The sequence below is a fragment of the Bombus flavifrons genome, chromosome 4 (genome assembly GCF_040668555.2).
Source record: "Bombus flavifrons isolate JBK064 chromosome 4, iyBomFlav1_principal, whole genome shotgun sequence".
NCBI lineage: Eukaryota > Metazoa > Arthropoda > Insecta > Hymenoptera > Apidae > Bombus > Bombus flavifrons.
In genome coordinates this window covers 6367859-6391133 of record NC_138445.1, presented here as the reverse complement: position 1 = coordinate 6391133, position 23275 = coordinate 6367859, and the positions used below count along the sequence as shown (strand labels likewise).

The 23275-nt window shown below is 38.4% G+C and overlaps 1 protein-coding gene across 1 annotated transcript in view; it reads left to right on the top strand.

Annotated features, from left to right (window-relative positions):
• The window catches only part of LOC138179298 (UBA-like domain-containing protein 2), an 86588-nt gene that overhangs the window by 38509 nt on the left and 24804 nt on the right, over window positions 1–23275 (top strand). The gene's annotated exons all lie outside the window — the stretch shown is intronic.

Sequence of the window (23275 nt, the reverse complement as noted above, 5' to 3'; positions counted from 1 at the left end):
TGTTTCTTTGGTGTTAATAAATGTTTCATATATAACATAAAGTGTAGTAACTTTATGTAATACATTTTATAATAAAATTTATTATAATAATAATAAAACTTTTATAGGGTATTTCAAGAGAGATCGATCAACATATTAGAAAATGTATGGTTTTGAGATAAAAATAATGTTGACCTTTGCTCTATTTCCGAACGATTCTTTACGACGCGTAACTTCTTTACGTGACTTTACAGTGATTTCGACAAACGGCGTGTATTTTCAAATTTTCTACTTTCACCGTTTCTTGTCACCATATCAAGTACCGTGTCATAAATCTTAGCGTCGCACAGCGGAATCGTTGCTTCCCAAATCAGGTAAAATGCACATTTTTCCTGAGAGTTTTTGCCCGCAAGCGTCTCTCGTGTCTTCCATCTCAGTGAAAAATAAAATACTTGACTGCGGACGTGCATTTTATTGGGATTCTCCCTGACGCGTGTCTGCCGATAATTGTTAGTCGGTGTGGACGTGGTTTTATCCGCGAGCTGTCTTTCCGCTTAAATGTTGTCTCCCGTCGTCCGTGGATTTTGCAGGAAAGATGCGGTTCGTCTGCGACACGTGTCTGCCAGCAACTGATGAGCAAACGTTCGTAGAAAACTCTGTAAATGCGAAGAAGCTAGTTTTTCAGAAGGAGAAGAAACCTTATACAAATTAATGTTACCGAAATTCGTGAAAAAGAAAAGTCTATAGAAAAGCCCATATGTGTCAGAAGTGCCCCTTATTTGTAAAGAAAACTCAATATTTCATTCATTTAGGCAGACGATATAGACAAAAGTCAAGAAACAATAACTAATGTTTATTGGTGCTTAATATTTTAATATTTTTATTGTAACATCGTTTTCCAGCATCATTGATAACTATTTAGAAAGGAAAATTGTATTCAAATTCTATACTACGTTAGTATATCTCGTTAGTACGTAGAACACTTTCTGATAAAAGATACAGATTCTTCAATGTTGGCGCTCACACAGTTTTCTACAAGCACTCTTCAATCGTCTGTCAGTGTGAACTTAGCTTAAAAGATCGTCAGTAGCGAGACGTACGTAACTATAATTTAGAATGAAGGCGTCTTGCTGGTTGCTAGACGTTTTAATAATAAGACAGAATATATCTTATTGTACGCCTCGTAGACTCAACATCACTCATAGACGTATCGTCACGTTTTAATAGACTACAAACAAACGTTTACGCTTGTACGAAGCGACGCTTCGTGGACAGTGCCCCTCAGGTGTTGGAATTTCGATTGTTCCTCCTCCGACAAATAGAATTTATTTTGAAGAAGGACAAATGATCGCGTGTATATAAATATTTCTATTATAGAAATAAAGGTCAATTTACGCTATACGGCGCGGACCGTTACGTAACGGCAACGTCACGACAAAACATTGAAACATACGTTTTAAATGAGACCGTTCACACTATTCGTCACCGACCGGTACGTGACGTTGCGGTTACGTGACGGTCTGTGCTTAAAGAGGCTCAGAATTAATTTGTTCGTATAAACAAGCTGCGGATAAACGAGGTTTTACCGCGCGTGTTATATAAAACATTTTGAAATCTCATTAGCACCGTAACGAGAGCGTAACTTCATCAGCACTGTCATGAGACCGGAATGAGTCGTAATTATACGGTCAAATTTGAAAATGTATATAAAAGTGACATGATGTCTATCGCAGCTATATATTTAGTAAAAACTTAGTATACGATACGAATAATCAAGTTAAGCGTACAATAAGCGTTAAATATAGCCCCATTGAATATTAAGGTTTATTAACCCTTTAAGTGTTTTATTTTGAACGCGTGCACCTGTGTGCGTAATTATTCTTAAGAGCGATGACGAGTGCACTTGACGAAAAAAAAGAGCAAAGAACACTCTTGTAAAATTGAAATAAATTCTAACGAGATGGCAAATTTTTCTAGTTTACCTATTTTTTTGAAAAATTTATATTTTTATTGTTCAAAGATTCATTAATACCATTTGCAGAATTTTAAATTTGGTTAATATATGTTTATAATACTGGATATTTGGAATTACAAATATTTTTATGCTGAATAATCAAATATATCAATAGTTGGAAGATAAGAATTAGAAATTAGAAATTTATAATTGTGTATCAGCCATAACATTAAGATCTTAAAAATCTTCATATATATTTCTGCAGTATATTCTAAGCAGTATTATAGTCTGTAGTATATATTGCAATATGCATACTACATATTACCAGAAATGTACCAAAATATTCCAGATACTATACGAGCGTTGGTGTACATGCCACACGCTTGTGCCACGGTTGCTAACCTAATCGATAAAGAGTTGCTTGTATTTTGTAAGCTCCGTGATTTCACCACAAACTCTCCAGTTACATGCGTTTCCTTGACAATTCATTAAGCATTACAGAAGCCTGAACGATAACGTTGTACTCGGAACTTCACACAGTTTACGATACGAGCCTGATATTTGCTATCTCTGGAAATTCAAGTTTTTCTAGCTTGCCCTTTGAAATCAACAGAAAAGATAAATATTTCTCTTTTCTTCAACCTTCAACCAAGATCAACCTGCATTGGAATATCTTTTTTTCCTTCAAGTCTTTCGTGTAGTGTTTTACGTTTGACGCGATGAAAATTATTAATGATGATTTGTATCGCGTAAAGTTACAGGTATATACAGGTATATATATTATATATCATTATATATATATAATGATATATAATATCATATATATATATATATATATATATATATATATATATAAAGAACTATACCGGGGTGGTTGGTAACTGGTGGTACAAGCGGAAAGGGGGTGATTCTACACGAAAAAAGAAGTCGAAAATATAGAATAAAAATTTTTTTTTTTATAATTTTTCCATCGAGACAACGATCTACAGTGAGATCCGTTATAACGTACCGCACGCGTACCGAGCGAAAATTCAAAGTCGATTTTCTCGAAAACAAAGCCTCAAACGAAAAATTTTTATTCTATATTTTCGACTTCTTTTTTCGCTTAGAATCACCCCCTTTCCGCTTGTACCACCAGTTACCAACCACCCTGTATATATGAGAGTAGAAAGTATATATGTGTCAAAAAAATTCTTCGGGTTGTTTTATATCATAATATTTTACGTGTAAGGGATGTGCATTATGCAGTCTTTTGTGATTGACCGTAACTAAAACAATAGCAAAATAATTACAAATCTCTCTTTCTGTAAACGTATAACGGAATCGTAATATATGTAGATTCTGTGAAAACGAATTAAGCGTCCAAAACACTTCTGCACGGTATGTAGTGTACGTTCAACAAACAACTGTTTCACAACAAATATTTCTTACACGTCACGGATATCAGATGTTATCGGTGTTAAACAAACGTCGGTTGGCCCAAGGTACACATCTGTTGCACGATGTCTTATCCAAATTTAAAAAGACTACTTTATCAATGTTGCGATAGAAATAATACATGGCCGCACGAAAAGATAATTCCATGCGTTCGCCGTAATAGGGGCGCGAATTTCGTAAGAACAAGCGTATGAATCATAGCAAATAATACGGACAAGGTATACCCAAAACAAGGAACTAAAATTAATAATTCATATTTGTAGCGAGATTCTAGGAGAAGAAGCTCTCGGCGAAACGTGGAAAATTAAGGTCAAGGTGCGATGGTAAGTCGAATACGTGTCATGTCAACCCGTTACAGTTTCTAGCGTCAACTGGTTCAAACCCATTTCTTCTTTCTGCAAAAAGGATTATTCGTTCGCGCTTGCTCAAACGAATGCATTTATTCTTACTTTCTTCACTTTTTTCTTCTTTCTTTTTTTCCCGTGAATTACGTGGTATTCACAAACTGATATTATATTATATTACTATAATTTATTATTTTTACTATAATTATATTATGTAACTGATATTATATATAAAAAGTTATGATCGAATCTCGCGCAGACAATATCGTAATTTTCTTTCCTCATTTCGATCAATGCTTAGACTCTTCACGAGCACTTTTTTTTTAAAGAGAATTTTTCTCTTATTTATCGCTCATTGCATTCGCAATGGTAAATAGAGGTCACTTTTTATCTGTTGTCTGTCTATTTGTGAAATTTCCGTATTTTTGTAAATATCTTTCGCGTGAAACGTGTATTTCGTCTCGTTAGATTCTAACGATAAATATTTTGCAGAGGAAAACAAGTTACAATTTTGTAAATTGTAATTACGTGGAAGAGAAACATTTCATTGAAAAACAACGTTGCATGTGCGAATATTTTTATTTATTCTCGTTATATAAGTTTGATTCTGATTGCGTATCATATATTTAGTCACATATTGCAGGTTTCTAGACCTAACGTTAAACGATTTACGCTTTAAGCTTAGGAAAACTAATCTATGTGTAAGAATTCCGAGGAAAATTTTCCGTTTCACGTAATAGTTGCATAAAATATCGCAATGAACGCGCATCTGTTTCTAACGAAGTGGCAAATAAAGAAATCTATAAACGGGAAAGATTTGCATTCAGTTTTTGCTGCTATTTATCGCCTTCGTATCGCGTTGTTCAACCAATTCGTTCAGCGAATTAATTAATATTTCATCAGAATACATTCGCATCCATTATTTCTTCTATTCAATTCAATTTCTTCGTACGCCCAGATGTTTCCTAGTAGATCGGTCAGTTTCCGATGAATGAAAAGTCTTAATAGGAAGCTACGTAAACTGAATCGTCAAAATAGAAGGAAAAACTTGAAACGTAATTATCATTGCGACATGTTCGTGTAAGTCTTCGGGAAGGAAATATTTACGTCAATGGTTACTCTGTAAAATACTATTTTCGACCATCTTTTTCTACGTTGTAACAAACTTTCTGCTTTTAAATCAATTCTTAGATATTAGATATATATTTATTATTTATATTATTTATATTAGATATATATTTGATATTCTTCTTCGTTCTAGAGCCTCGATGGACAATGTCTTTCCACATTTTGTGGCTACGAAACTTAAAAACAAGATTTCACAAGTTGTATCTATATGCATGTACTTGGTAAGAATTTTTCACATAGCAGATCGTACCAGTTTGAATTAGATTCGGGCGACGTTCTTTAATTCTGAACGATCAGCCGTGTAATTAAACCGATCGACTCTAAGTTTTATCAGTTTCACAATATCATTAAAGCAAGATCAACGTTCGATTCTCAAGAGACAAATGATTTATCGTAAGTTTATCTGTTGTAAAATGACATGAATAATAATAAAGTCTAAGAGAAATTTGAAAGATGATCAGCCGATCAATGTGGTTTCTGAAATCGATGGCACATTTTTATCTCATTCATATCTTATATCCTATTCTATGTTTTATAAATAATCGTATATTCCGAACATTAATTAAAAAGAAGTAATTTAACTTCAAACTCTCGTGGGTCCGAAAAAATAATGACACCAATTACAAGCATTAACGTTTAAATACAACGCAAGCTTTCACGTTAACAGCCACAAACGCTGCAATTCATTCACGCATAGATGGTACTTGCTTCGAAAATTCATGTTCCGTGGTTAATTATGAAGATTCTATAATAATATGAAAACGATGAAAAAACTTTAAAATACCGTTTCTTTCATTAAAATAGAGATATTTAGAAAATTTTCTTCGCAAGACATTTACAGACTCCGTGACGGCTGACAGTGTATTCATTGTTGTTATTTAAAGTCGATTTTGCCACGATAGAATCGGACATGATGAAAGATTACAAAGATTTTAAAATACGTAAATAATTATTACGCTCGAATTTTTGTCTCTGTTTTATCGGCAACAACATTTGGGCCATTAGCGATCGCGTTCATTTACATAAGCTAAATATAGTTAACAAATAGTTAATAAATATACAGGTAAATATAATTAATAAATACAGCCAAAATATAGTTCCAAAAATTTCAGTACACTGCAACATGGATTTGCAGTCCGTACCATTTCTTTACCATTTTTATTGATTTCGTACAATCAACTCGTTGATTTGCTTCTTTCACGTTCACATTGCGGACAAATTACGACGGTGCGTTCAATTGAGTTTATTTCGTTCGATTAAAACACATTGTGCGAATAGTGTATCGATCTTTGTCTCGGTTCGATCATCATTCTTTCTGAATAGTAAAACACAATGCAGAGCAGTACGTAGTATTCTATATATAGTACAAAATTAATATACCAGAATTTTGCAATACGACTATCGAAAACACAGTACACGGCTGGTCAGCTTAATTTAGTGGATAATATTTCTTAAATACGACACAACATTGTTAGCGCGAGAATGCAACTGGCATTGTTCCTGAATCGTCAAACTCAGATGACTGTAAAGATAATAATAGTCCTTGCTATTAGTAGAATAGTCAAGCACGACTTTGCGGACAGAATATGTAATATGTCTAATGATAGACGTGTTCAAATTCAAATATTTAACTAAACCCAAGTATTATTCGTTCGGAAACTTTTTAATTTCTTGTGATTAAGCGTATTGTGTCTTTTGGGCCATTTCTGGCCGAGTCGTACCTTTCTTACATTTGACAAAGATATGAAAGAATTATTATTACAGACGGTGAATGTTGACGCATTTTTATATTTTTATGATCCTAACTAAATGAAGAATTGGGAGCCAGATGGAAATTTGTTTCATCTGTCAAATATTATGGACGTATTATATATTTTTGACTATTACGCGCATCCTATACATTTCTACGCTCTTAAATTTCTCGAAAATGCATAGAAATCGCGTGATTTCTCGTGTTAATAATTTCTATCGTTAGAAAATTTCTTCAATTTGCCAGAAATATGAACGAAACGTTACTTTGTACGCATAATTCTTCCTATCGACAGTGTGCTAACATTGTTTTAAGATAATAAAAATCCTTTCTTCAAATCCTTTCTCGCAACAAGTTGGAGAATGGCAGCGAAGCTAAGAGAAAAGAAATATGTAAAACTTATATTGACACCATAAATTCTAAGATAACGTAACGTTCGCTTGTTAACGCCGTATGAATTATTGATACGACTCGTCTCAGCTTATTCAAACCTACATTATGTATCTAGATCTTTGTAGTCTATTGGTGCTCCCATAATGGCATTGATAATGTGGTAATTGTTCCCTGCTTTGTTTTCATCTATGAAACGCAAAAAATGGGAGGAGGATCGCTGCATGAATTTTCCAAACATTCGTAATGTAGCGACACATAAATCATAAGACGATTCGAATCGAGAGTGACTCATGTTGTTGTTGTTTTGCCTTGGAGTATTAACATCGTTACGATGTACGAAATGTAATAATAAACAAACTCTCCAGACAAAAATTCCAGACAAAACAATATTGCCGCTATGTACAACCGTCAACCGGAGTCAAATTCAAACTTGCCGATACTTCCCCGACCAGTATAAATAGACGATCATGTCCTCCAGAAAATTATTATTTGGTATCCTTACGAGTAGCATCGAGCGAGCGACGATTACGACTAACTCTGGATTCTGTACTTAGAATAATTTTAAATACATTTGAGAGTACCAAGTATTACCTCGTCTTGTTATTGTATAAACTAATACGTTAAATCATCCACCATAGTAACTTCGTGCGAAACCAAGAACCTTTAGCTTCAAAAAGTTTCGCTGTAAAAACGTGTTGGAATTAGGGTCAATAACATTTTCTAAACACGGCGAAATATGCTAGCAGGGACCAAGTGGTTCTGGAATCTCGTTCGTTATATTATCAATTCATTTTATCGTACGTTGAATTACATATACAGAGACTGTAAAAAATATTGGATATAAAAAATTGTATTTATTGTAGCATTTACATACACTAATTAATTAAATATTAAATTTAGAAAGCGCTGTATTTTGGATATTTCGTATTACGATGCATTGTCTGCTATTTTGCGCTTTCACGTTTCCTATAAACGCGTAAGAACCAGCAGCCAGCAAATAAGTGTCAAAATTTGATGCTGTTAAAACAAAGCGTAGAACCTGCTCAAAAAATGTTTCATTGGAAAGTAAGAGCCACTGTATCTACTCGTATTTAGAGATTTAAACAGGAGAACTTGAACGAAAAGATGAAAAACACAAGTATAAAAGCGATACAAAATTGATTTATTTAGTTTCTACACGTTGTATCACTGGTCTAAATTAATTAGTTTGAAACTTTGCTAGCTCATGACCAAGATTTTGTAGCAAAGTATTTAGAATAAATAATCTTCGGAGCTTTGGCTGCGAGATTATTATTAAGAGGATTATTTTTATCACTATAGAAATCAAACGAGTAAACGAATTATTTAGTTACAGCGTTCAATCGTGGTGAAACAGTTTGTTATAGTTATAACATGTCGTCGCTCTAATTCTTAACTGTTCTATCTCCTCTAGTTCGTCAACCGAGAAAACTGAATGTAAAGTTTCCTTTGCGTTTTGTTATTAAATCATTGCGTTGCGGAATTAGAATTTGGAAGAACCGAATATTTCATCTATTTACCGTCGCATCGACTAATAATAATTGGCACAATTAATTTACATAAATTAGTACAATTAACGAATATATTCGTTATTACATACTTAAGCGTATACATACGATAAAGTACGTAATACAACAATTATTACAATGTTTTAAACGACTGGTTATTGCGCGAGCCGAATATTTGTTGCTTTCGTAGAAGCAGAATTTTCGTATCGTCGTGAATTTGTATTCTCTGTACAAATGAGACGTCTTACACGTGCATTGATTAGTTACATTTTTTTTCCTTCTTCCTTTGAAAAATAGAGTCGTGAAAGTTAAGAACTAGGACGACGATACGTCTTAACGGTTAATCAATACCTAATTTGATCAGTGACTTGTTTAAAGCGCTAAAATATATAACAAAGTTAGTTAAACACTGTAGAAACAATTCTGCAGTGGAAAACGATATTTGCAGTTTTACAACTGTTTGCTCAACTTTGCTATCTTCTATGAACTAGTTCTCCTTAACTTGGCAAAACAAGCTAACGGTGTTGCAAATGCAGCTAATGAATATTAAATTTCATTTCCTTCGATGAATGACAGGTTTAAAGCAGCGAAGTCCGTTTGGCTTTAATTAAGCGACCGATATACTTACATACACTCTTATTACTAGCTGTCGCACAGAATAAAGCAGACAGATACGTTGAAAATGATCGTTGCAGGCGAAAATGATTACAAGCTTCATCTTGACACGCGTTCCTCTTAAATCATTTATTTCATCATACTATTAACTTTATAATAAAATAATACGTAATATTAGACTAAAACGATATAACAATAACATAATATAAAATCATATTATTTTCATATGTTATTCCGAATAATACGTATATTATTATTACAAACAAAAATTACTTTATAACTTGAAAATCGAAGTCGTTTGTGCGTATAAGAAAAGGTAGTTCAGCAAAACTCTCATAGAAAGAAGACTAAAAAGAGAACACCCCACTGACTTCACTAAAGAAATAAAATAGTCAAACTTGAAAATGGTATCCTGCTGGGGGTAGCCATTCACATGTTATTTAGCAATTAAGCGAGAAAAATTTACCGAATGTCCAGCTGGACCAATTGTAAAGTACAAATTAAATAATAAAAAGAAAAAATCGACATATATTCGACAACATACTTTAAGGTGGTCGAAATCGGTGAGGTTCTCCCTATTTCCAACAATTATCTTAGTTCGTCGTAAATTATACAGATAGTTCAATCAATTGAAATAACTTTCGAAGAATTCCGATCTGACGATCACTTAGATATTTTTTCCAATAAAAATTTATTCTTCGTTTATTAACTAGGAAGTTCTGCAATCATCGATTTCAATTAGTTGAATTTTAATTTTTTTTCAAATACGCATATGACAGATTATTCGTAATAAATAGAAATAAAAAAAATAGAAATCCCTATCGACTTCTCCAACAGGCTAAAGGATAATTTGTTAAAACTATTGTCTCTTTGAATTACTACAAAAAATATTGATTTTAAATTTGAAATATATAGCTTGCTTGCTTCTTTGAAGCTGTCTAATCGATTTTGACAAACGACACTATTATACATAATCGTATTTTATATTGAATATCTCTATATAACGTCTAAATGGAATATATTGGGGTGGCAACTAAGTGATTGCAGATTTTGCCATTAGGTGGTATTGACAAAATCCGCAATCACTTAGTTGCCAACCCAACGTTTCTTTCTTTACCCTGACAAGACAATTTTTACGTGTTATTTCATTGTTTGACAATTATCGGCTCAATGCTAAATTATTCGCTTCGTACTAAATCTCACTTATTTTGAATGAAACGTTCGATACGATCACCTTGCCGTAAACAATACACGTTTGTGTGCTCAGCCAGTCACATTTTTGAAACATACACGTAGTTTCATAAATAATCGTATTGTAACGTTTTTTTCCTCGTTGTTGGTTAGTTGAAAATTAGTGATGTCCAACGACTTCGTTTTCTGTTTCAACGAAACAACGACGACATTACGCGAACTATCAGTAATTCAGTATGGTGAATTATTTTGCATTAATTTACATGAAATACAAACTGCGTTTTTATTCGTCGGCCTCAGCTTCTTCGAATATAAGGAAATTATTTTCTATCGAATGTTCAGCATCTCGATAATGTCTCAACCTTCTGCAAATCATTTTCAATTAACATGCAACGTATCCATTGTTATTATTGTACATCGTGTCTTAATTAACCTTCATTAACCTTTCGTTTCGCTGTTTATTTCCGAACCTGTTAAACCGCTTTTAAATAATACGCTTATTCGCCATACATGTACAGTATGTAGCTAATATTCAAGCCGCAAATATCTATATCATTCGTGTTGTAATCTACTTTTTTTCTATACCTTGGAAATATCATTGTGCAACTAACAATATGAGATAAACATCGAGTTCATGCATGAACTTCTTGACAGCGTTCTAACGTTATACGAAGAGGAAATCACGACGTGGGTGACATACAATATAAAATTTAATTAGTTTTGTATTTAATTTATACAATTTATACCGAGTAGGTCACTTGAGAGTTTAAGTCGAAATATTTTCCATACTATTAGGTTGGCAACTAAGTAGTTGCGGATTTTGTTAATACCACCTAATGACAAAATCCGCAATTACTTAGTTGCCAACCCGATATTAACTGTATCGGAAAATATCTCGGATAAAAATTAAACGAATTTCGATGGGAGCTGTTTTGATGTTATTAGGTTTTCTGTAGGCGGGCACGTGGAAGTGATATATAGCTCAATTGTTTGTTTTTAAAGGGAGTCATATATCCTTTTAGTACGTTCATCGATGCAGCTTTACGTTCTCCATGAAAAGTTATTAACCTGCGTATATCGAAAAACTATTAATTTAGCAGATATTTGAGTTTGTAAAGCTTATCGTATGAAAGACAAGGAAAATAAATGCAAAAGCAGTGACCCACTCTGTATACAAAATGTATGGGAAACCTGTGCGAAACGCATATTTAGCTTTGGAAGCTTTTAACTTTGTAGTTAATAAAGAAATTTTCGTAAGCCGAACTGTATCTGTTAGTTACATTTTCATAATGAAGAAAGGACGAAGATAAAATTAAATATAATAATGTAAATATAAAATAATATTAAATAATTCCATGTTAATACTTGAAGTAACAACAAAACGAAATCTCTATGTTTTTTCGATTTTGCCCGATGTGGTGGGTAAAACCGTACACGTTATACGATATTGCCTCTAATCTAAATTAATAGCGATAACATCGAAAATGATTGAGTTCCGTTCCCCAGCTGGTACAACCTTCGTGCGTCCATCTATTAGGAGGAGAGTCGTATAGTACCGACCGTAAACCTTTTTGTTATATTTCAGGCTAGAGTCGGTGGAAATCAACATTTAAAAAGTAAATTTGTAGTAAAAGTGGAAGCTAATAAAAGGAGGAACAAAATTAATTATAATTAATTTCGTGAAATTCAATGATAATAATTGGTAATTTGCAAGAGTAAAAATGTAATTTGTAGGAAACGAAAAATTGTCGTTCGGTACAGACCATTTATTTAATTGGATTTTTCCATCTAGATCGATGAATAATGTTAAAAACAAAAAAGAGACAGTGAGATGGTAGAACACACATTTTTATTCAAATTTTATTTTTACATATATCATCAGTAACATGATTGTATATTTTTTTGGTCTGTGAAATCGACGTGTGCCCAGCCTTCTTATTCGTCGTTCTTGGAGCATCGAAAGCCTCAGTTGACATGTGCCTGTCAAGATCATACATTTAATATCGAGGCACGATCGAAACGAAAACAATTCTGAAAATAGATACTGTCATATCGTGAAGCATCTACAAATCGTGTGAAAAAACCCTATTTTATACCTATCCATATATATGTAAACAACGAAATTATAGCAAATAACAACAACAAACAACAACAAAGTAATATTAATACTTTAATTATAAAAACACCTACATACGATTTAATAATCATAATAACAAAAAATGAAAAATAAAAGATTTAAGGATTTATCGAAAACATAAAATGTACATAAGAACAACCTGTTGATATAAGTAACGAAACTATCTAAAATAAAAAACATCATTCATTTTCCGAAGAAGCTAACAAGTGAAAATGGACTGGCTTTCACAGAATTTTCTTTATAACAGTTTTTATGTATATCATAATAAAAGCGATATGTATATTTTTTATTATTTTTTAAATGTTATATATATGTAGCCCATAAAACGTGAAAACCTCTCTTAACACTTTGACTGCCACGTTGCTCATATATGACCGGCCACTGTTTCTTCTGAGACGCCACGGTGGTCACTGGTGACCGGAGCGCTTGAACTTCTTACAATTGTAAAAATTGAATGAACATTAACAGTTAGAGCATTTTAAATATAACCGATAAATAGAAGATGCTTTGAAATAAAAAGTGTCCTATTGAACAATTAAACATTTTTATTAAAACATCAATAAAAAAAAATGAGAATATATCTTGCATCTAACGGTGCACTGTGTTTGCATCCATATCTTTGAAGGGTAATCTACAAATATTATTAAAAACACAGCTTAGAAAATAATCGTGAATGCTGCTTTATAATCATATAATTGAAGTTAGAAGTGTGCACATACCTTACTATTATATATAGAATGAGCAAATACCGTTTATTAATATCTTCTACACGTTTCAACAATATATTCTGGACGTTTTGCTTACGACGAAATAACGAATGCGAATGGTTTGTTGAAATAAACGAAGCCTTGTTATAATATGTCGCTATCAACTATTACCAAGGCGCTACGGTGGTCAACCGTGACCACCAATAAGATAAATGGTCCATTGGGGAAGAATGTTGTCTTACATCGTCAATTTATTATTATTTTGCTATTATATGCTTTGAATAATAAAAATACTCCCATGGCGTCCTAAGCGAAACATGTGATTTCGGCGTGACAGTCAAAGTTTTAAAGACCCGTGTCAGTCATCGATTCCGGTCTCCAACGTCCCGCGGTAACACATGGTTCTTCTTCCGGCGGTTGAGACTCCTGCTCCTCCTCTTCGGTAAAGCTGCCATCTTCCTCGTTCGCCGCTCCCGGGAACAGCGTGCCGACGACCTCCTCCAGGAACCGAGGGTCCATGCTCTCCGTTACGGGTGGCGCCCATGAGCGGAGTTTGTTCAACACCATCTTGTAAGGGCGCTCCCAGGGATCGGGGTCGAGGCTGACCAGAAGCTCGTCTCAGGCCCGCCTCTTCGCCTCCCTGATGGCTAACGAGTTGCAGGAGCCTCCGCGCTTCGCGGTAGGCCTCGTACAGACGAGCCACCGTGGCTTCGTCCACCCGCCGTCTACGGCGGGATCTGGTGTACCGGCGCCGAGCGCGGATGCACGCCTCACGGAGACGAGCGAGCTCCTCGGACCACCAGTACACCGCGCCGGCGCGGCGCGGGTTTCCGGACCGCGGCATACACGAATCGCAGATCGCGTACATGTCGCGCCTCAGCCGGGTCGCTCCCGCTTCCGCGTTCTCGTCGGTCGGGGATCCTTCCAACCAAGCGACGGCTATAGCGGCCGCCACCATGAAGTCCTCGTCGCGGCGGGTCACCGCCCACCGCGGGAATCTTCTTCTCCTTTCCGGTGGGCCGATGGGCCCGCGCGCATCCAACGAACGGTCGCCCATCGCGCCGCCAACTGTCACCTCCATCAAGATGTAAAGGTGGTTCGAGAGGGTCTCCTCCTGGGAACCTGCCAACCGGAAACACGGCGGGATGCGGCAGGGATTGCCCATGTGAGGTCCACTATGGACTCGCCCCGCCACGCCACGCACGTGCTGGGTAACCCCCGGTTCATAAGCCGGAGGTCGAGTGCGGCCGCCCAGTCCTGCACGTCGCGCACCCTTCCGTTGGTCCTGCGAGAGCCCCACGCCGTTGAGTGGGCGTTGAAGTCCCCGAGGACCAATGACGGGCAGGCGCCCAAACGTCTCGTGCAAGCCGCGAGTCCGTCCAGAAAGGAGGCGTATTCGGTACGGCTGATGTTGGGCGACACGTAGACGACCACCACGGCCAGGTCGCCCCATTTCACGGCCACAAACCCCCGTCCCCGCTCGATCACTGAGCAGAAGGAGCTTCCCACGATCCCGGTCCAGAATATGGCGACCGAGCCGATCAGATCCCCAGCGCCCCATGACGCGCCCCATGACGCGCCCCATGGCGCTCGGCCACCGCTGCCAGGCCGATCCGCCGCTCCACTAGACTCTGGAACATTAAGTGCTGAGCCCGGCGGGAGCGGTTTAGATCGCACTGCAGGAGCATTTGTCCTCCTCCTCTTCTTCCGCTTACGTCGGGGAAGGCTCCGTCTCCATAGCTCCCTCCTGGCTGTTCCCCTTGCAGTCGGTGTGTCCGACTTCTCTGTCCTCTCTTCTGGCCATCGTGGGGCCCGTTGACGGCAGCATCGTTTCCTTCCTCGTCGCCGCGTCCCCGCCGTCACTTGGAACGGTCCTTGCTTCCTGTGCGGCCCTCTTGTTACGGTTTGCATGCCGGTGACCCCATACGGTGCGACGCGGGCAGTCCTAGGTCCGCGCACACCGGACATTTAAGTACTCGCGCCGAGCAGTCCCTGGCGCGATGTCCTTCCGCCCCGCACCGGTAGCAGCGCTCCGACCGGTCGGCCGTCAATGTGCAGTCCCGGCGCACGTGACCCGACTCCATGCACCTGAAGCATTGGAGTTGGCGCGCCGGGAAAGGGGAAAACCTCGCCGCTGACCATCCTATGTTAATCCTACCTCCTGGTTGGGCGTCTCCTCCTCTGCTGATTTTCCTGGCCGCTGTCAGCGGGCAGCGTAGCCACACCGACCCGAGGCCCCGAAAAGCGAAACGTATGACTCCCACGTTGACCTCGTCGACGTGGCAGCCCCCGGCCTCAGCAACAGCGGCTGCCACGTCCTCTGAGGTGACCGAGTCCTCCAGTCCGGTCACTTTTAGCTCAGCCGTCCTTCGCGACACGGTTACTTTGGCTGGCAAGTCCTTCAGCGTGGCCGCCATCCGCTCGGCCAGTCGCGATGCTTTGCTCCCAGCATCCTGGTCTGAGATCTCGAACAGCAGCGCCCCCGTGATCGCCCTGCTCGGTCTTAACTCCGTGATGTCGAGTTCGGAGGGCTTGACTTCCCTTTTCACCACCGACATCGCATCCCTGTACGTAAAGCCCGAGCAGTCCCTCACGGTGAGCGATACCGCGGCACACCGTGGGGGTCGGGGAAGGCCCGGCACTTTCTCGCCGCGCGCGTCTCGCCCACTAGCGTTACGCCTCTTTCCTTTCCCGATATCTCCGAATCCATCTCCGCTGCCCGCTCCTCGCATCGATTCCCTTCCCGTGCGGCGGCACACCGAAAACCGAGCGACCACCTCCGCAAAAGTCCCTGCCCTTGTTCCGCCACCGCCGGTCGCCGTCCTGGGCTCCAATGCCCCTGTTCGCAACGTCGACGACGGAAATGACGACAATATCCGTTCCTTGGTTCTTGCGTCCTCGGTTGGCGCATGCACCGCTGGAAGAGGTTGCGCCGTTGGCTTCCTGTTCCTTCGCCTCGCCCTTCCTCTTCCTCCTCCTATGGTGGTAGTGAATTCTGCCTCGTCGACCGACGACTGCACGATCGACCGTGAGGTGTCTTTCGTCGACCGCAATTGTTCTTGTACGGTTCTTGTGGCGATGCCAGCGTCCGTAGCCGGGGGGATCGCTCCCCTTGGCATTATTTCTCGCCAACACTCCTCCAACTTACGGAGAAACGGGATCTTGAGATCCTCTAGTGGATCTCGAGATCCTGGACCATCGAATCTATCCGTTTTGTTAGTTTTTACATTACTCCCCGACTCGTCGGGACAACCAAAACGGCGCGACGCTGACCAGGGGTGTGGGGGAGGTAGGGGAGAGTGACCCATAATCGTTCCCATTGGGGCCCTGGGAGCATTTTCTTTCGTCCCTTTCGTACAGGTGATCCCCACCTCTTGTCCTTCACCATCTTTGTTATCATCTTTGGCTGCCCTCTCCGTGCATTCCTTGGTCAGCCTTTCGACCGATTCTTGGAGACGACTGACTTCTCTCTCCAGAGAGTGCACCCTCCTTGGCAGGTATGCAACATCCTCCTCTTCCTGATCGTGGGTCGGTTCCGCGTCCTTCTTGGTCACTTGCCTGTCGACCGGTTGGGTCCTCATTTTGTCACTCCGCGTGTCGTCGCCGCCGTCGGTACCTCCGCTGATGGTAGAGGCGGCGGCGGCCACAGTGGCAGCCTCGGCGTCGGTGTCGGTGTCCGCCCCGCACCTCGAGCCCCTCTTCTTCCTTTTATCGGGAGGTGGCAGTAACGCGGTGTCCGGATCCCCCGCGGATGCATCCCCGCGCCGCGCGTGACGTACCGCGCCTCCGCCGCGACAGTTGGCAACGGAAGAGGTGCTTTCTGCGGACCCGGTAATCCTGCGGTACGACCGCTTGCCGAGCGTGCCCGCAACGGTCGAATAGGAAGAATACGACAACATTTCTTCGTCGACTCTCCCCCCCCCCCCCCGCCACGGCGTCGCCTCCGCAGCATTCCACCCCACGAAGATCCCGGGCCGACGGTCGTAACGTCCGGTTCCTCCGATCCTCTCCGAGACCCCCCGGTTCGCGTGTCTCTTTCGCTAGACGCATGAACGTGTCCGGGGGCCTAGCGGCCCACCCCCGGACGGCCACGGTTGCGCGATGACGATGTAACGGGGCACGCTTTACAACCTGCGGCTGCACCGGTATTGGGGTATCCCTCCCCTGCAGTATAAACGATTTTTTGGTTCGTTTTTCTATTCATCTTCATTCCATCATCATTCTTCGTAAAGAATCGCCTAGGTCGTCAACAAGGGTTTCCATCCTGGTGCTACTCACTCTTTCGCACCCTACCCCGGTCAAGGCTGGTGCAGGGTGACGAGGAGGCCCACAAGAAGGTGAGGTGAGTGGTCTTAGCAGATACGGGCCCACCAACTTCTCCGAGGTTCTCCGCACCGGATCGGCAAACTGGCGGCGGCCAAAGGCGCCGACCAGCCACTACCCGGCTATAAGAGAATATCAGATTCATCGGGGTTTCCCAGGGCGTGGTCCTACGCTCTGAGAACCCATAGCCTCTTCGTGCTCCCCGAGCGCCGATAATCTAAACATTCCTTAACATCGAACCGTTGATGATCGGTTTTAGTCAGTCGCCGAGCAAATGTCAAGAAGTCCAGACCCGAGACTTCGGTTTCCTTGGTCACATTAAATAGCTAAGTAAATGAACGTGGCTCGCTTTTTCTAAAAATAATATATATATATATATATATATATATATATATATATATATGTCGGAGATGAAAGGAAAGCCGAAGCCGTTCCTTGGAAATTTTGGGAACATCCTCTAGTAATTTAGCCTGGATTTTATCATAGCTGTAATTGTTCGAGATTTGTGATAATGAGCTTGGGTTCGAGGCGACAGCCAGTCGCCGAACGTAGCCGCGGTCACGGGATGAACGCTTTGCCTAACAAAGGTATGGAGTAATTCTATAGCTCTCCTTAAAAGAAATATTTGTAGCGGCACGCGACAGTAAACATTCCAACGGTTTCTGTCCCGTGGCTCGCCACACGCAGATCCTATTCTTCGGGTATGATGGCTACCAGATGTCGATGCGTCTCCACAGTACGTGATCAGCTAGCCCGAGGGCCGTTATAAACATTGAGATCTAGTTACCTAAAGTCCTTCAAACAAACAAACAGTCTTTGTCCCAACTACGGGAAGATAGGGGAAATCTATTTTTATCAACGAACGACGTCTCCCATTAGCAACTTTCCCTCGAGGGCGGCTAGCATCTTTTTCTAACCACCGATATGGAGATTGACCAATTAGCAGCAACGTCAATTTCCCTTACTTTCTGAACGAAGGCTATCCTCGACGAATCCGATGATCTCGTGTCCTTAGACACACCCCATCATAGTTTTCCTCTGCAACATCATCGCGACGGAAAGTCATTCTCTCTCGTGAGGTCGTATTAGCGAGTTACTTACTGTCTGTACGCTCAGTGGATATTCCACGTTCTAACAAAGAGTCCGACTTAGATTTTGTGAGCGTGTTCATCTATCATCCCGTTGACCGCGGATTCGTTATTGAACCTAGGATCTTTGTCATTAGTTTCTCGAGTATCTAATTACCACGGTTACTTGTCTAATTCTATAATAATCGTATTTGCACTAGTCAATGTCTTCTCTATTGCATAACGACAATGTGTAATCCAAACGAAGATTCGTTTCACGCCCCTAACCCTAATTCTAATGTAAACCCGACATATATATGTATAATATAGTTAGTTAGTATAATTAGTTTTATTTTTTTATCGTACATTGAAAGAGATTCACGAGCCAGGAAATAAAATATGTAACAATCTGTGGAGATGGATCCATAGTTCCGTGGAGGTGTCGACTATTTTGAATCAATTTTGTAGAACTATTTCAAATTTCAAATAAAGCTCGTAAGTATGGAAGAAAATTACATATGCTGAAAGGAAAGGACGAATACACTGTTTTTTAATTTATGCCGGTGTTAGAGATAACAAGATCAGACGACAAGGACACGCTAGTAAAATTATGCATAAATTTATGGACGACCTGAAACATTCAGGTTGGTTTCTATATATACATAATTTTTATAGCAGCATATAATTTACCTTCGAGCTGCTTCAAGGAAAAACTTACATGATTCGCATTCTTGGAGCCATTGGAAAGCCAATAATCCTACCTTTGTAATAAAAAGGAAACTTTCTGATGGAAAGATGATCCAACAATGGACCGATGATGCAAATGGAAAGATGAAAGAGAGGTACACATTGACTGTATTCTCCAGATTTTGTATAGCAAAAAACCAGAACCGTGTGCTGGTATAATAAATATATGAAAAGAATGGATCAACTTCTTTCGTACTATGTTAACGCATGAAAGCCAAAATGACATAAAAAGTCAGGATTCCATATCGTGGAAATAATACTGCTCAATTCTTTCTTACTATTTAGAGGATATAAAACTTAATTTCACTTTGAAATTATAAATATTTTGACCCCAATCTGCTTCTCAAGCTATCGCACCTAATCTTGCAGCATCGTTCAAATTTTTGAAACAGTAATCGTTTATCAGCCTCGTGGAAAAAAGAGGCAGACAACAACAAAAAAGAAAGAAAAAGACACGAGAGATAAAACATGTCGAGTATGTCAATCATACCAAAAAAAAAGAGAGAGAGAGAAAAGGATAATTACAATTTATCCTGGTTGACCAGGGAAGCCAGGCTTACGCCTATCATGTTTTACCCAACTTTACAGAAATTCAGAATTTTATAAAGTCTTGCTTTTGAAATTAAATGTCTGCAAATGACGACAATTATGATTATAATTCTATAAACAACAATTCTGAAAATTATTACAATTCTGTAAATTGTATAGAAATATATATGTATTATATTATACGTAGAAATATTATATATTAAATATGTATATTTCTTTTTCCTCTTCAGAAACCATATTTTGCATTAAGGATTTATCCAAACGACAAATCCCACGTTCGAATAGGAGCTATAATTCCCACGTTTTGAGGAAATGTGATAAAAGAGCATTTTCCACTATTAAATATCTTTGGGAATACATATAATGACATATTGATGCTAAAAACGTGAAAAAAGAAAAATTCATTTCTCCAGACATTGGGATTGGAAAAAAAATATATATAATTATATATATTTTATATATATATTTTTTATATTTTATATTTTTTTATATATACATATTTCCAATCCCATTGCCTGGAGAAATGAATTTTTCTTTTTTCACGTTTTTAGCACCAATATGTCATTATACGTATTCCCAAAGATATTTAATATAATATAATATAATACGGATGACAGCCCATCCTCAATGTCTTTAAAAATTACGTTTTGTTTATCACAATACACGTGTAAAATAATCTGACACAGCGATGATAACGGTAATAAATCAAATTTAACAGGATTTGTAATATAAGAAACAGTATGTTAGTTTAAACGATTATTGTCGTCGAGAGTGATTATCGGTAACAAAAAAAAACACACACACACACACAATTTTGTTATCTATGATGGTTATTCATAACCAAAAGAAGTTCCATTATCGATAATGGTTAGATATTAGTAGCCAGAAAAATTTCTGTCATCGATAACGGTTACTAATAACCACAAAATGTTCTCATCGTGAATAATGGTTATTCGTAACTAAAAGCAGTTACTATAATTGTGTAACTGTAATTTTATTAATCTTTGACTACCAGCCATAAAATAAGATTGATTTACATGATTCATATACTGAAACTTATTCTTATTAAACTTACTCTTAATTATACTCTTTCTAACTGTATAATTGTATTTCGATAACTATATAACTATTGCAGTAATAATAATATAGCTGTATACTGTGATACTACTTTACCAAATTTACATACACATGTATGTACACACAAAAGACGTAAAACAATTACGCGAAGGTAATGATCCTACCAACCTACGTAAATTAGTTTCAATTAACGATCGCTAATGACTATTAATCGATGCGACAATAATTAAATAATAATAAATGTTGACCATCTACGGTGGTTATTCGTAATCGGAATGCTTAAAAGTTGATATTTAAAACGATGGAACGATAAAAAAAATTACTATTTTTTAATCATTGGATTTGTCGAAAAATCTCTTTTGAGATCTAGTGATAGCTATGAAAATTAACCGTTTTTATAAACATTTCAAGCATATCTTTTCGTTGCTGATCGCACGACGACAATTTTCAATAAACGTTTTCGAGTGCAAAAAAAAAAAGAGAAAAAGAAAAGAAGGATTAAGGTAAACGGAGCGATATCCTCGCCAACAAAATCAGCCGCGAGTGTATTTCCAGTGAGTGCAACAGTGCAACATCATCGTTACGTTCGTATTCTGTACAAAAGCATAGTGGAACGAGCAAAAAGGAACATCGTGTTTTCACCGTAGAATGATACGGACGAAAATAACCTTTACACGTAAGGGATTTCGTTCTTTGCTACCACGCGAATTTCTCTCAACAGATTCGCTGATACATAGTTGCCTGGTCACGGTGCTACTCTTTCATCCATAGTGAATCATCGGAACAGACGCGTTGCGTTTGATAATGTTTCACCGAAGCGATTTATATAACTCGTATATAATCGTTAGCTGTGTATGTACATACAGTGATCGCAAAAGTTATTGGCGTACATCCTTACTTTATAGTCTGTATCGCAGTGCAATGTAACAGCTGTGGCTGATAGCTTTAGTTTGAACGATTATTGTTGTAACAATAAACGATTGTATCGATAATGCTTATTTGTAACCAAAGACTTGTAACGTAAAAGCTGATGCGACATAGGATAAATAAATAAAACAACAAAGGAAATCTTTGTATAAAGATATACGAAAGTTGAATTAAACGAGACTTTATAATTTTTTTTATTATTTAATTTGTATTTTACAATTTGTCCAGCTGGACATTTGGTAAATTTTTCTAACTTAATGAGACTTTATAATGTATATAAATCTAGATTGGCCAATTTAAATTATTCCAAGACGATGTAATATTATTGTACGTCGTTTATGGTCGAAGTTTGCACTGGTTGGATTTTCCTTGAGAAATTCTTCCTTCACATCCAACAGATACGATCTTCTACGACTCTTTAATTCGTTTCTAATACGTACAACTCGAACATTGAAAACTTTCTTCTTCGATTAATTTAGCCGACATGAAGAAATCTTCGGTGATCGTCGACGTTGATGATTATACGTGCTCGTTTGTAACGTCGTGCAATGATAAATTATCAATACGGCATTCGTGTTGCCACGCCTAAACATGGTTTTATTGGAATACGTAGGTGGACAAAAATTCTCGACCTTTCTATCGTCTAGTAATTTCGCGTACCGTAGAACACGATTTTCAACATTTTCATTATATTACAGAATTTTAAAGTAGCATGCGAAATATTTGTACAGATATCAGGTACCGTACAACACTGGTAGTTAAATTCCGGAAAAACGTCGTATTACGCGAAACGTGTTACACGAAACGTAGAATTAATAGAAAAATGCCGGCTAGATAGTCACAATTAATAAAAATACGTATTTCTTATAATTAATATATTTTTATTAAAGCAATCGATAATTAATTTTAAATATTACATATTAACGTTATTCATGTTAGTTACAAAAAATGTCACCGGATCGCTCTTATTGTGAGCAAATTTTCGAACGCAAAAAAGCCAATACGATTCCACGAACTAAAAACGGATTAAAATTTGGAATATTACAAAATTTCAATGTTGTAAAATTCCATGCGCGAATCTGAGGTAGCTTCACTTGTCTAGGAAACATCGAACGGTGTTTGAAAATTCCCATTAAGTTTCTTTTCGCGCGGATTTCTCCAATTTCTCCGATTCTCGAACCGTCGTACAGCGAATCCATAAAAATTGTAAGAATAGCGTGTTATTCGAGAGACTCCTGTGTGTATCAAATTATAACTCCGATATCTATAAGAAAGAACGGTATACTTTTATTAGGAAATTATTTATGAAATTATTTATTTACGAAAGTATTCGAATATTCGTAGAAACTTTTTGTTTCTACATATACGTAATACAGGTTGAGTTTACTTCAGTTATCCATTGGTTTTATTAAGCAAAACGCTTT